At 42.0% G+C, this 10,813-nt stretch overlaps 1 protein-coding gene across 2 annotated transcripts in view; it reads right to left on the reverse strand.

The window, feature by feature from the left end:
* Positions 1 to 5,948, reverse strand: part of cpx (synaptic transmission protein complexin) — a 357,220-nt gene extending 351,272 nt beyond the window's left edge. For both annotated transcript variants that reach the window (XM_080278780.1, XM_080278779.1), the window contains exon 1: positions 5,871 to 5,948. The gene's annotated coding sequence lies outside the window, so the exon portion shown is untranslated. The remainder of the gene's footprint in view (positions 1 to 5,870) is intronic.
* Positions 5,949 to 10,813: the final 4,865 nt, after the last annotated feature.

The following is a 10,813-nucleotide window of genomic DNA, read 5'->3' on the forward strand; positions in this document are numbered from 1 at the left end:
AAAAAAAAAACGACAGGAAAACAAAAGAGAAATACAAGGCAAGAAGAAGGTCGAAGAGAGGATCACGGGGAAGAGGAAGAGAAAAATGAGTTGAAAAGGGATAGGCTACTGAAAGAGCTTGTGGGCGATCAAGGAGAGAGAGAGATAGAGAGAGGGTGAGGGATGGATATAGTAACCTCACCACTGTCTTCATCACTATTATCATCTTTGTCACCACTAACATCACAATGTCATCTTGTTTAATATCCCGACTTTCATCCTCATTCTCATCATCATCACCACCACCACCACCATCATCATCATCATCATCATCATCATCATAATCAGAAGGTTTCATATTAAGTTATAACCACACACACACCCATCATCATCAACATCATCATCATCATCATCATCATCATCATCATCATCATCATCATCATCATCATCATCATCACTCCTGATATCACCCCCTGTACATTCAACAACACCATTAACTCTACTAATAACCATAATCACCTCATTAAGCACGCTCATCCGCACCACCACTACCACCACTTAGTTACACTAATGGAATCCGTTATCACACACCGCAACCACACCCACATCATCATCATTATCATCATCATCACCACTGTCTAACCTTACTAATGGAATCCGTTATCACACATCGCAGCCACATCATCATCATCATCATCATATCACCACCACCACCACTACCATGTAGCAACACTCATGAAGTCTCCTCTCTCACGTCATCATCATCATCATCATTCATCACCACTGCCATTATAGGTCCACACCAATGAAAATACAAACAAATTTACACCATTAGGTCAATATTCACAACAACCACACATATAATTTTTCAGTTCTCCCACATTTCCCAAAATTACCCTTCCTCTCAATTCTATAAATAAATATCTGCTTAACATATTCTTCAACTCTCCCGACCCTTATTCAGAGCTCCACTTCAGTTCATAGGGAAAAACCTTCAACTTATATTTTATTCACGACTCCCTTATCCCTTATACTTGTCCCTTATACTCTCTTATCCCATATAATGTTCCCTTATACTCATATCCTTTATTTTCGTCCTTTATACTCCCTTATCCCTTATACTGATCCCTTATACTTCCTTATCCCTTAAACTGATCCCTTATACTTCCTTATCCCTTATACTGCTCCCTTATACTCTTATCCTTTATACTGGTTCCTTATACTCCCATATCCCCTATACTGGTTCCATATACTCCCTTGTCCCTTATACTGGTTCCATATACTCCCTTGTCCCTTATATGGTCCCTTATACTCTCTTATCCCTTATACTTCCTTATCCCTTACGCTTGTCTCATACTCCCTTATTCCTTATACTGGCCCCTTATACTCCCTTATCCCTTATACTTGTCCCTTACACTCCCTTATGTACTGGTTTCTACTTCAGTCCCTCATTGAAAAATCTTAAGGTATTGGAGTCTCCATTTTCGTCGTTTAAGGATGGTTCCTAGCTCGTTTTCTCTAGCGATTTATTTTCAGTATTAACGCCTTGATATTTTATTTTTCATTCTGTTCAGATCTTTTTTAATACTGAGATGGAGGGATGGAGAGGAGAGGTTTTTGAAGGAGGGGTGTGTGGGTTGGCGAGAGGGCAGCGTGATGTGGAAGGACAGGGTGACATGGAGTCGATTCATATATGGCCTCTCCTTCGGGGATTAAGACGGCTGGTTAGAGAATATTAACCTTCTTAAGATAGGGACAACTTTGGTATTTTCTTCGAGGTGATGCAAGACGATTTGGGTGAGTCACAGGAGCCTGAGAATGTCACCGTGGGAGAGAGAGAGAGAGAGAGAGAGAGAGAGAGAGAGAGACTTTTAAGTTGATGAGAATTCGACTCATTGTCTTTTAACGCTCCTTCTCGCTGTCGAAAGCTCCACTTCCCTTCACACACACACACACACACACACACACACACACACACACACACACACACACACACACACATTGCACCACCCACCCCATCTCTTGCACATAAAGCTCTCACAACTACCACATTATCCAGCCCTGCCTTTCGCCTCATCCAGCCTTCCATTTCCTCTCAGTAGCATTCCCTCCCATCCATTATAGGCCAACTATGTACGCCAGCTTGTATTTCTAAACAGCAGGTGAAGGTCAAGGTCAGTATAGTAAACAGCTCAAAATCAGTCCTTCTTTCGTGTCCTATTTATCCAGAAAATCGAGGCATTGTAACCTAGACGTTTGTTTACCTTTTCGGGCTCACCTTTCCCTCATCTAGACGTCGCTTTCCCCTCACTGACCCCTCTTCTTCCTGTCTACACTCTCCATCCCTTCATCCAGACGTCCATTTCCCCTTGCTTTCCCCTCATCTTCCTGTCTGCACTCCCCTTCATCCAGACGTCCCTTTCCCCTCACTCAGACGTCCCCTTCCCCTCACCCAGACGTCCCCTTCCCCTCACCCAGACGTCCTATTCCCCTCACTCACCCCTCTTCTTCCTGTCTGCTCCTCCTCCCCTCAGTACGCAGTCCACACCCCTATAAATAGCAGCTCCCTGAAGTGCATGTAAAGGTCAGTAAATCACACATCCCGACACCACCGCCGCCCAGAGCCTCCCAGATCGACCCAGCCCTGATCCCTAACACCCGGCCCACTGCGGCAATGCGGCAACCCTGCACCTGATACTCCTACTTATTCCTAATACTGCTGATATGGACCTGATGCTCCTACTATTCCTATTACTACCGATATGGACCTGATACTCCTACTGTTCCTATATTGACCTGATACTCCTACTATTCCTATTACTACCGATATGGACCTGATACTCCTACTATTCCTATTACTACCGATATGGACCTGGTACTCCTACTATTCCTATTACTACTGATATGAGCCTGATACTCCTACTATTACTACTTTTATTGCTATTATTGTTACTACTGCCACAATTACTCTTACTGCTATTTTCCTATTGCTGCAGCTACTACTACTACTTTCTCTGCTCCTCCTCCTGCTTCTACCGGTACCACTACTTTCCTCCTCCTCCTCCTCCTCCTCCTCCTACTGCTGCTACTACTACTACTACTACTACTACTACTACATTCCGCCTTCTTACAACACCAGATAGCACGGGGACTCATGTAGCACTCTGGTATTTGCCGGGACTCTATGTAAAGGTCACTGCACGAGAGGATTTCATTGCAAAGCTGAACCAGTGAATTATATAAACACTTCCAAAGAGAGAGTGCATCCCAGCAGCCTCTTACGTCCTCGCTTTGCAGCATCTAAGTCCTCGTGTGTTAGGAAGGCTCCCTAGAATCTCTTCCTAACCCTTAGTAGTAGTAGTAGTTAGAGAAAAAGTATTCTTATTCTTATTATTATTTAGTAGTAGTAGTAGTAGCAGCAGCAGCAGCAGCAGCAGCAGCAGCAGGAGCAGTAGTAGTAGTAGTAATACTAGTAGTAGTAGCAGTAGTAGTCGCCCCAAGTTTATCACGTGAAACCGGTGGACTGCAGGCGGAAGTTACCCTCCTCCTGCAGTCCACCATCGTCCTTTCAGGGGATAGAGAGGGAGGAGAGGAACGTGTGCTTAATCAGGCAGGAGATCTGGTACGCCGGTAATGAAAACGAGTGACACAGAAGAGAGTAATTAGGTGTAGTGTGGAAAAATAATCCGACAAGCAATAGATGGTGGAAAGCAAAGAGGGTTTAGATACTAGTGTTCAGAATTTATAACAGTGATAGGTGAAGTCCGTTAACACCTTTTCCTGAGCGATTTTATAACACCTCACTGGCCTCTTCTGCGTTGCATTAATCTTTCCAGTATCGCCACACTATGCATAAATAACGTACAAAATTATATTAACCAGCCATATCCAAAAACAAATCGCCAAGGAAGAGGTGTCAGGGAGCCTCCATGCTCCAGGAGAATACGGGCCCGTGCTAAAGTTCAGGCGATGAATTAATAAAGAGCGAGCGTCCAGACGGGTTGTATCACCTTGCCAGCATCTGTAGTCATGGCCGAAGGAAGTTAAGAGGCTTGGAATGTCTTAGCGATGATATTTTCTTTCCCATAGTTCGTTCACCTTAACTTGTCGGGGGTTTTCGTCCTTTTGTAGCATATCTCCCGTAGCACAAGGGCACAATGACTACTACGGCTTGGCATTCTTTTCATAGCACTTTCTCGTGATTGTATATCTTTACCTTAACTTGACCTGGATCTTTTCTCTTTTGCTACTTATTTCACGTAGCTCAGTGGTAGAATAAAGACAGTGTTACAGCTCTACATCTTTTCCATAGCACCTCCTCCCGACTGGTAATCTACTCTTACAACTCAGCATTCAGGATGAAGAGATGTCAATTTGGGGGCCAAGTTAAATGAGTGTAGTGGTACCGTCTTAGCAGTGTCGGAATCCCTTTAAATAAGTTGTCGCCAGATCTTTAAATCCGATTACATATTTCTCATTCAAGCTTCCACCAGACGATTTTATGCAGCGTTGAGAGGACCTCTGGCCGTGGAGTGCCTGAAGGCCACATCTAACCCCTCCAGCTCGAAAACCCTCTTCACAGCTACATAAAATCGCCTGCAGATAGTAAGAATAAACCAAAACAAAAAGGATAGCACCAGATTGAGAGGGTTGCAGTTGCCATCGATGCAAGTTGATCTAGTAAAGCAGACTTGAAGCAGAGTTGAAGGTCAGGACGAAAGGAGTAGGATTCATAAATCAAGTCGACGAAATATCACTTACAAACACACCCTACCATTCTACAAATTAATAACGAGGCATTTCGAACACTAAAATATTAATGATGATGATAATAATAATAATAATAATAATAATGTTGATAATGATAAATCCTTTCGATACAATTTGGCCCAGTGAACGAGAGAATGACAAGATGTATTACTGTAGGAAAGTAAATATCCATCGTAACTTTAGTCGACGAAATAAAAGACTTCCAAACACGAAGTCCTAACACAGGTTGGAAATTGTAACACAGAAACGCAGAACACATTAAAGCCCCTAGAGATGCAGGTTGACCTAGTAAGACTCGAAGTGAAGGACGTTTGCGTGAGGAATACTTTCATGTAATTTGCCGACGATTATAATGCCCAACCAGACAAGTAGTACCCGGTACCCTGCTAACACTTATAACTCACAACAAAATACTGATGACACTTTAGAAGCCTTCTGTCTTTAGTTGACCTAGTAAGTGGATTCAGTTGAGGTATCGCTACACTTATGTTACGTATCATAAAAGAACACTTCGCTCCAGTTAGTACCATCCATACACACAAAATCCGTAGGAAAAATATAGTTACGACACTTTGACAAAAATATAATCGGTACAAAGTTGGCCTAGTGATCGAGAGTTAATTTCATGTGGTACTGTGCGAAAGGAACACATTTTATAACCTTAGCGAGGAGACTACGCGCCTCCAGACAGGGTGTATCATCCTAAAACTCTCAAAATCCATTTTTAAAAAAAGGAACACTTTAATAAAATTCTTATATCGACACAAAGTTGGCCAGGTGAACGAGTGAAATGATTAAAACGTATTGCTGTAATTAGCGACGAAATCATGCACTTCCAGACAGGGTGTGCCATCCTAAACTCAAAATCCATGGCAGAAAAAGTGATTATAACACTTTAATAAACTAGCGATACAAAGTTGACCTAGTGATCGAGTGAGTCGGCTAGAAACTCCTTCATGACCTTAGGGACGAAAGAATGCACTTCCAAACAGGTAGTACCATCCTAAAACATCTTTGAAATCCACAGCAAAAAATATATAGTGATTTCTCTTTAAAGCTCCTATATTGATACAAAGTTATGCTAGTAGTCAAGTGAGTAACATGGAGAGCGCCACACTTACCTCCATCTCGCCACCGACTGTTCCCAACCACTGAGCACTGACGGACTAACTTTGAGCGCGCGGGAGGATTTGTCGCTCCCCGAGTTGCCAAGTAGCCCGAAGTCTCCCTCTCTCGCGCGCTCTCCCTCCCCTGTGACACAACCGCTTTAAAATATATATTAAAAAAGTCCCGGTTTTCCACGTAAAACTTTGGGCTTGCTCCTTTGTCCCTACCGATTCGCCAAAAACTGGGGTATGTGGAGGGGTTAATTATGGGATATTTGAGCGGGAAAAATGTAACTTTGTAATGATGTGATTGACTCTATTTCCCAAAAATGTTTGGACGCGTGAGTCTGCTGCGCATGTCTCCCCCCCTCCACCCCGCCACCCCCCTGCCCCATCCGTCCACCCCACTAACCAACCCCCTTCCCACCCACCCCCGGACATTCTCTCTCTCTCTCTCTCTCTCTCTCTCTCTCTCTCTCTCTCTCTCTCTCTCTCTCTCTCTCTCTCTCTCTCTCTCTCTCTCACAACACGGCACTTGATTACCTTGTCGCAGGAAGTTTTAGGAGCCATTGACGGTCATGCTTCTCATAGTTTCGCTGAATTTTATTTTATAAATATCTTCCGACACTTGATGCATGAGAGAGAGAGAGAGAGAATGAGAGAGAGAGAGAGAGAGAGAGAGAGGGAGGAAAAAATCTAATCACTCCAAGCAAGGAATGACAAGAGTTAAGGGTTGGTGTCCGGAGAGAGAGAGAGAGAGAGAGAGAGAGAGAGAGAGAGAGAGGAGAAATCTAATCTCTCAAAGAAAGGAAGGTCAAAAGAAGAATTGAAGGTTGGTGTCCGAAAAGAGAGAGAGGGGGGGGGAAGGAGAGAAAGAGAAAGATGAAAAGTTTGAAATCTAAAGTCACTGAAAGGAAAGAAGTACAAAAGAAGAGTGAAAGGGGTAGAGTTTCGAAGGTGGGGAAAAAGGGCGAGAGAGAGAGAGAGAGAGAGAGAGAGAGCACGCAGAAGTTGTTTATTGCGAAAGAAGCCTGGCGCATGAGTATCGTTTTTGATACCAAACTACTGTATATTAAATTCCTCTTCCTTCTCTCCCTCAAGGCTGGACAATTTAACTGATTTCTTACTCCAGTTTCGTAGATCCATATTCTCCTCGGTTAAAAAAGCTTCCTAACACCTATTCCTAACCGATTTAGTTCGCTTATTACTCCTTATTATCGTTTTTCGTGTTACATAAATCCTTGCAATATCGCCATACTCTGCATATATAACGTACTGTAGGATATTAACCAGTCATACCCCAAAACAAATCGCTAAGGAAGAGGTGTTAGGGAGCCTCCTTATCCGACGAGAAAATGGCTGCAGATGATAAAAAGGTTCGTATTCTCCTCGGTTAAGGAAGAACCCATGCATCTTTTCCTTAGCGATTTATTTTTGGATACGGCTGGTTAATATGTACGTTCTTTATCCTGTAACTGGTGGTGTGGGAATGATGTAAATGCCACAGAGGAGGATAATAAGAAATAGCAATAAATCGCTTAGGAAGAGGTGTTAGGGAGCTTCCTTAATACGGACAGTAGAATCCGGCTGACGTTCTCTATATTCTGACTCCGAACAGACGATTTTATTCAGTTGACGAACGCCCTGTCACGGTGAAGAGGTTTGTGAAGGCTGTAACTAACCCCTCCTAAGAACGTCGAAAGATGAATAAGATCGTGAAGAGACGCCAGGGATAAGGAAGAGACAAGACGTTCCCTAAGATGATGAGATTTGTAAGGAGACGCCAAGAATAAGGAAGAACTAAGACGACCCCGGGATCAAAGGGTGAAATCTTAAAGTAGCGATGAAGGAAGTAACGCCCTCAAAATATTTTACGCTAATTTCTTAAGTAGGAAGTTCAGCCTCTCCCAATCGTTACAGAGTGCGTTATGTAATGTGGGATGCAGGCTAATTAGATTTTATTAACTGTAGACCCTTTGTAAATATTCGTCAGACATTTAGAGCTTTTCCTGTTCCCTGGCGAGTAAAATTTTAGTACTTTACGTGGCGATAAGATCCTTCAAGACGATTATAGATTTCTCAAGTTTCTTCCTTTAGTCTTGGTATCAACACGAGATTTAATTGAGCTGAGGGGGAGAGCTTGTAGTAAAGGTGTGCATCTGTGTAACTCTATAATACGGTTTCAGATTTTATTATCACCTATTACTACTACTACTGCTACTACTACTACTACTACTACTACTACTACTACTACTACTACTGTCATCATCATCATCATCATCATTTTGCTATCTCCAGATTTGTTTAGTCGACCTAGGGAGATATCATAGTGAGCGAGTTATAAAAAATACATATAGAGTATATATAGTACGAGCTTGTTAGCAGTATATTAAGCCCACAGACCAGCCTTGAAACTCTCTCTCTCTCTCTCTCTCTCTCCTTCCCTGCCTTCTTTCTTCTGATTAATTTTCCACCTTAAAAAAAAAAAAAAAAAATCCCACATCTCATTTTGTGACCTTGCAGTTGTCAAGAGGATTTCGTTTCATTAATGAAGGAAAATAATGAAAGAAACCATCCCTTCACGCGAGAGAGAGAGAGAGAGAGAGAGAGGGGGGGGGAGAGGGAGAGGGAGAGATTCGAATAATTTGCCGGCTTTGTGGTGAGGGCGGTTTAAAGGTCCCAGTATTGATTTGCCATTGTAGGTCTTTCGGACATACTTTTAACCCCCCATTTTTTTTCTCTCTCTCTTTTGTCCTCAGGGGTCGAACCTTGTGCAATGGCTCTTAGACGGAAGGAGAAATTGCCACTTTGGTGTAACGTGGAGACAGAAACTCTAGGTAAGTTGCCCGCCACGTTTCAGTATCATTACTGATAGAAATTGTAGGGCTTTAAAACGGTGACATCTGTGCTTAATTATATAAGTACGGTGACGTCTTCTCATATTTAGTTTTTGTTACTGTCATGCAATTTTATGCAGCTAGGGAAGAACATCAAGTAGCGAAGGCGTTTATGATTAACTTTTACTCCTACATCAAATTGGGAAAGTCTTCGAAACCATATAAAATTGCCGAGAGATGAAAACAGTGAAATTAATAAATCGGTCATGCATGATTAACTTTTACTCCTACATCAAATTGGGAAAGTCTTTTCGAAGCCATATAAAATTGCCGAGAGATGAAAAACGTGAAATTAATAATGCGGTCATGCAAGAAATGTAAAAAACTCTACGGGTTTCTGTAGTCACATTTCACTACTCGGCCCTCCCATAGACATCTACTCAAAATAATGTTAAGAATAAGAGGCGATTGAGATGGATGAACAGTGGGAGTAAGTAACAAACTTTCTGGACGATTGGTGTATCCTATCTGAATAAAATCGTCTGGAGATGATAGGATTCAGGTGCTTGATTGTCTTTGGAGAGAGAGAGAGAGAGAGAGAGAGAATACGATCGGAGAAATAGTCTTGGAAGGAGAAACCACAAGGGTTGGAAGAAGATATGATAGAGCTTGGAGAAAAGCAGAGTAAAGTATGAGAAATGTAAAATTGGGGGAAAGTAGATTTGGGATGAAAGAGTAGCACAGGTCTCGAAGTAGAGTAGATATAGGGGGAAAAAAAAAAAGGGAGGTTTGGGGAAAAGCAGAAAAGGGTCAGAAGAAAAGTGAAAGAGGTCTTGAAGAAAAACAGATGAAGAGTGAAAGATAAAATAGTGAAAGATAATAATATGGGGTTGGAAAAGTAGAATGAGTTTGGAAGAAGAGAATAGGATTGGATGGAAATACAGTAGACTTGGAAGAAAACGAGTTCCTGGTTTAAAGAAAATAAATTACGTTAAGGAAAATATAATCTTGAAAGAAAGTTAGGAGGGTTGATGAAGTAGCATACGCTTAAAAAAGTGTAGATTAAGGACCCCAGGAGCTGTGTTAAGGATATATATTCCAGGAGAAAACTTTGTATCTTACGAGCTAAAAAATGGCGAGTTATGGTATGAGGTAGGGGAGCGAGAGAAAATGGGTGGCTGGGGAAGCGGGAGAAAATGGGAGTCTGATTATTCCCAAGAAGGGGGACTTAGGTAATAATTTTTTGGCTGGTGTGGTGTATGTGTTTGTAGTATGGGCATGACAAGGGACCTTGGTGCTGAAGAGGGACGCCTTCACGTGGTGGAACCGATATAGCCTGTCTGTGGAGCTGCCTGGGTATACAGTTTTAAAGGAATCTCATCTGAATATGGTCTCCTTGTATAATCTGTTGTGAATGGATGTAGGGTAATGAAAAGTTAATTAGTAAAACCTTTTAATGCTACCTGTAATACATTAAAGGATCCATAGCGACGTTACTGAAGATTATCAACACATCTCCTCCAAATGTACTAACACCTGAAGATAAACCACTTCCCCTCGACGACAAAGTAATATCATCGTGCTTGTCGTGTGGGCTGATCAGTTTAATCATTTCGTGCCTGCCTGAGTGAAGTGCTTGAAGAGGAATTTAATGGCGTTAATGAGAGTTATTAATACATCTCACCCAGATAATTATAATAACGTCTGGAGACTAATTATCTTGGACGTCAGGTTCAAGGGTAATGAGTAAGGTCGCTTGGGTAAATGAGAAACGTTCCTTGGTATTAGCGAGAGTGGGTTATTTTGGTGGGTTATTAACGGGGAATTGATTGGATTTAGCCTGCATCCCACCTGACGTAGTAAAACATAGAGTGTGTAAACGTGTAAATTAGTGGGTAAATAATGAGTAAATAAGTAAAATCTCTTTGTATTAGGCTGATTGGGGTATTTTGGTGCGTAATTAACTGGGAATTGATTAGGTTTAGCCCGCATCCCACCCGATAATACAATAACGTCCCCAGATAAAAGAGTTAATGTGTAAATAACGAGTAAATGACGTAAATTGCGACGTATTGGTCAAAGTAGAGTATTTTGATGCACCCACAACAAGAAAGTTTGGGT

This window comes from Coenobita brevimanus, chromosome 75 (genome assembly GCF_032717465.1).
Source record: "Coenobita brevimanus isolate Jiangsu-jjx chromosome 75, ASM3271746v2, whole genome shotgun sequence".
Taxonomy (NCBI): domain Eukaryota; kingdom Metazoa; phylum Arthropoda; class Malacostraca; order Decapoda; family Coenobitidae; genus Coenobita; species Coenobita brevimanus.